The sequence below is a fragment of the Herpailurus yagouaroundi genome, unplaced genomic scaffold (assembly GCF_014898765.1).
Source record: "Herpailurus yagouaroundi ecotype Mexico unplaced genomic scaffold, PumYag 141, whole genome shotgun sequence".
Classification (NCBI taxonomy): domain Eukaryota; kingdom Metazoa; phylum Chordata; class Mammalia; order Carnivora; family Felidae; genus Herpailurus; species Herpailurus yagouaroundi.
The window spans coordinates 25,343,232-25,348,386 of NW_024412396.1; the positions used below are offsets into that span (position 1 = coordinate 25,343,232).

At 36.0% G+C, this 5,155-nt stretch overlaps 1 pseudogene; it reads left to right on the plus strand.

Moving 5' to 3' along the window:
• The first annotated feature begins 2,881 nt into the window (after window positions 1–2,881).
• On the plus strand, window positions 2,882–4,918 carry LOC121031284 (kinesin-like protein KIF2A; annotated as a pseudogene).
• The last annotated feature ends 237 nt before the right edge of the window (window positions 4,919–5,155 follow it).

A 5,155-nucleotide genomic window follows, 5' to 3' on the forward strand; every position in this document is an offset into this window, starting at 1 on the left:
TATTATCTTTTGTTTAATGTCCTTTCCTCTCTGAATTAATTATGTCTTTCTATTTCTTTAGATTTTAACTAATTTCGGATTGTTTCCTTGGTCATTGCAATGGATATTTTTAGCAACTATAGATGATCTTATGACTTTCTGATGACTATTTTTATTATTATTATTATCATTATTATTATTATCATTTTATTATTATTATTAATTGGTTTCAAGAGTAGAATTCAGTGATTCATCACTTGCAGGTAACACCCAGTGCTTATCACAAGTGCCCTCCTTAATCCCCATCACACATTTGGCCCATCTCCCACCCACCTCCCTCCATCAACCCTCAGTTTGCTTTCTAGTTAAGTCTCTATTTTTTTCAACTTATTTTCAAAGACCTATAATTTTACCGAGCTTGATCTATAAAACACCATTTCTCCTTTTAGCCTGAGTTGAGTTTTCCCTATGAATGAGTGTTTCAGAGATTAGCCAGGGATTTAGACAGAGAAAATTTAGGGATCCCCTCTCACTTTTCCTTTTGGTATTTCCTCTCTTACGTTAAGTGGCTGCATTTTTACTAAATCCTGTCCTATGTTCTCTCATGTCAGTAGGACTGCAGGGTTTTTGTTAAATTTTGGCCACATTGAATTATAATGGCTTGAGACTCCTCTCAGGATGAGTCATAAATAATTTGATCCTGTATCATTGTCTTCCTCTTTGTGTCAACTTCCATGGAATATCAGCTTGCTTCTATCCCTCTCCAGTGCCTTGAGGAAAATGTTTATGTTTTGTTGAGTTTATAATTGTTATCTGCAGTAGTGTTGGTCGAGAGGGAGATTACTTGGCCATGACAGGAACAGAACTCTCTTGGGAATGGCAATTATCGGAACCTGAAGATTGTGCAGAACATAAAATAGCATAGATATGATTAGATCAAAATGAAATCCATCTTACTTCATTGTTCACGTCTGGTCTACATTTGAGAGAATATTTTCAACATCTATTCTTTTGAACATTTGTAAATATTTTACTATCACATTTTACATTTCCCTAACTTAAGACTTGATATATATTATAAAAAGAAGTTCCAGACTAGGGAAAGAGGTCTTTAATAGAGTCCAGAGAAAAGTTGTCAAAGATTAAGGTGTTAGTGCAAGTCATAATATATAGTCCAAACAACTTTGAGTCTTAAAAGGAGCTTTGCTTTTTATATTACTAATATAAGCCACTTAATTGTAAAATCCCTGTGTTCATTGCAAATTCATGTTATTGGTGCCAGTTAGGCAACAAAGACTAATGAACTTTTGAGCCATTATTCATATTGCTTCATCTATATTGTTTTCTATGATCCAACATTGGATTTATGATTCTCATCATAATTGTAATTAATGACCTCAGAAAATAATCAGTACATTATCGTAACATTTAAAAATAATTTTATTTATGATAGGGGTGCCTGAGTGGCTTGTCAGTTAAGCGTCTGACTCTTGATTTTGGCTCTTGATCTTGTGGTTCATGAGATCGAGACCCATGCCAGGCTTTGCGCTGAGTGTGGAGTCTGCCTGAGATTCTCTTCCTCTTTCTCTTCCCCTCCCCTGCTTGTACTCTCTCTTTGTCTCAAAATAAACATTAAAAAATAATTTTATTAATGATAAATATTGAATAAGTACCAAATGCATTCATTATGCTGTTTATTTTGCATGCATTACTTTTAGCCATCCTGAAACTCTGAAGGTATAGTCATATCAGTTTATCAACTTTTCAAAACCAGAACAAAACAAAACTTTAACAGTCATAGAAATTAAGTAACCTGCCCAAACCATGTGGCTAGTAAGTAAGTGGTAAAATCTTGTTCAAACAAAGCCAGTGGGTTTCAATAGCAATTTACCAGATTTTATTCCCAGTGCATTTATTTTCCTTTTTTAATCTTCTTTTGGTGGGACAAAGATGAAAGAAGGGCAAGAATGTTAAAAAAAAAAACATAGGACTTAATAATTTATGAGAAACTGACAGATTATTTGAGCTTCTAAACCTTACATTTTAAATTGTTAATCTCAAATCAACAAAATGCCCACGTGTATGTAATCAATAATAACATTTTTAACATGAATGCAGTTGTCTTGAATTGGGAGAGTGTATACTTTTATGCTTTCTGATTTCCCATCTTTGTGCAGCATATACAGTATTATGTTGAACAGCTTGAGGAATGAAATTAAAATGATGATATTTTAGAATTTAGTGAATTTAAAAGATTGAGAAAGTAATCTTTCAACTCAGCAAGTTTTATTTCTCAATGTTTTATGATAAGGTTGTATGCCATTGACTCTTTTTACACTGGATTATATTAAACATTTTTTCAATTTAATAATTTACAAAATTACAAATGAAGACTTCACTTTATTAAAAAGAAACTTGTCTTTTGGGGAAAAATTTGCCCATCATGTCCTCTGGATATATTTGTGGGCATTTTCTCTCTATGGCCATTAATTTATTTCATTAATTTTATGAAGAAGTTTTTAAGTTACTTACATAAAACAAATGATTTCTGTACCCTGAGTCAGCTTTAGGTAATCGAGCATGGTCTGTTCCACTCTCCTGGTTCCTGGATGCCCAACATCACTCCTTGCCCTGCAGGCCCTGCTTGCATTCATAGTGTCACAACTACCCGCCACCCCACCTTAAATGAGGTGATGGTATTGGCCAACTCCAGCAACATGCAGATTGGGATTTATGTGGAGATCTAGCCAAGAAGTGATTCCTCTTGAGGAAAATGTTTAATGTCATGTGCTTGGGGTGTGGAGTGAGACCCAGTCAGGCTTGGAAATAATTTTTATTGTAAAGGAGAAAACCCACGGAGAACCAGAAATGAGAACAAATTCAAGGCCCTAATTAGCAAACCCAAATATATCAAGCAATGATAACATTCTTAAATGAAAATAATGGAAGTGTTACTGTTGAATGGATAGAAATGGAGATATAAAGGGCACAGATACTGACCTGGAGAGCATCTTTTCGGTCAACCATGACTCTGTTCCTGATGAAGAAATTGAATCCAGTTCAGAAACACCTCTACCTCCAGCATCCTCAGCCAAAGTAAACAAAATTGTAAAGAATAGACAGACTGTGGCTTCTGTTAAAAATGACCTTCCTCCAAAAGATATCAGAGTGGTTGGCTCTGCACATGAACAACCTAGTCAACTTCCTGAAAAGTCTTCCTCTTCACAACAGAATACACATGAAAAATCTAACTGTGTGAAAAAAGTAGAAAAATTATAAAAAACAAACAGGCAAACAAAGAAAACAAAAAACAAAAACAGGGAACTGTAGCAGAAAAAACTTAAGAGCCCGGGATGTTGGTGCTACAAACCCTAATTAGGAAATTCTGTGTATGATCAGAGACTTTAAAAGGATTGTAGACCATTGACAACAGCAGGTCTTATTGATGAAAATGGCCATTCAGTAAAAAATAAACTCAAAGCTCTAGGTGTAATCATAATCCCTAGTAAAAATATTGTAATGGTATGTAAGTCTACTTTTAGTTTTGTCTCAATAAGTTACATAGAAAACCAAACATTTGGTCTTGATTTTGCCTTTCATGACTCAGATCCTAAGTGAAATGGTTTAGAAGGATCACAGGTAGACCATTAGTGGAAACTCTGTTTGAAAGGAGAATGGCTATGTCCTTTGCTGCAAGTGGAAAACCTCAAACATAGGGAAGGAACGAACCAAGATTGTTCTGAAGGAATTCATGCTTTAGCAGCTTGAGATATTTTCTTAATGCCAAAGACCAAACTATAAGAAGTTAGAACTTCAAGTATATGCAGTTTTCTTTGAAATTTATAGTGGAAATGTGTTTGACTTGCTAAACAGGAAAGCAAAATTAAGAATGCTAGAAGGTGGGGTGCACCTGGATGGCTCAGTCGGTTAAGCATCCGACCTCAGCTCAGGTCATGATCTCATACTTTGTGGGTTAGAGCCCTGCATCAGGCTCTGTGCTGACAGCTCAAGTGGTGTGATTACAGGAACAGGAAGTCAAATGTGTTGAAGATGTACTGAAACTCATTGACATAGGCAACAGTTGCAGAACATCTGGTCAAACATCTTCAAATGCACATTCACCTTGGAGCAATGCAGTATTTCAGATTATTCTTAGAAGGAAAGGAAAACTACATGGGAAATTTTCTCTTTTTGATTTTCCTGGAAATGACAGAGGTGCTGGTATTTCCAGTGCCTACAGGCAAACTAGGCTTGAAGGTGCAGAAATTAGTAAAAAGACTTTTAGCACTGCAGAAATGAATTAGAGCCTTAGGTAGAAATAAACCTCCTACTCCTTTCTGAGCAAGCAAAGTCACTCAGGTGTTAAGAGATTAATTCATGGGTGAAAACTCTCATGCCTGCATGATAGCTACAAACTCTTCAGGAATGGCATCCTGTGAAAATACTCTTGATGCATTAAGGTATGCAAATAAGGTGAGAGAATTGACTGTGGATCCAGCTGATGCTGGGGATCTTCATTCAATGATGCACTGTCCACCAAATCAGATTGATGTCTTAGAGGCAGAGTGGGGTATGGGCAGTTCCCTTCAGAGATCCAATGTAAAACTTCTTTGTGAACACAGTGAAGAAGAGTTTCTCCACAATTGTTTACTTTTCATGAAGCTGTCTCACAAATGGAAGAAATGGAAGCACAAGTTGTAAAACATCACAGGAGGGCAGTGTTTTAGGAATCTATTCAATGGTTACAAGATAAAAAGTCTCTCCTAGAGATAACTGAAAAAGTAGACTATGATGTAGGTTCATATGCTCCTCAGCAGGGAGCTATTCTTGAGCAAAAATAGAAATTTTAACTGAACTCTGGAATAAAGTGAAAATCTGTGTAGCTCTGCAAGAACAGGCCAGCAAACAGATCAACCCAAAGAGACCCCATGCCCTTTAAATCAGCATTTGCTGCCAAAGGATCCCTAGAACCCACACTACTGTAACATGTAATGGTTATACTGTAAGAGCCATTTGAAAGTCTGACATTGTTAAGCTTCTGTGGAAAATGCCTTGTCCCTTCATCTGTATGACATCTCGGTTTTGTGAAACTCTCCTTTGTCTACAAAATACTTCTGATCCAGAAGATACGACCAAACTTTGGGAATAGTGAAGTATTTTCTTTCATTTGCCCAAA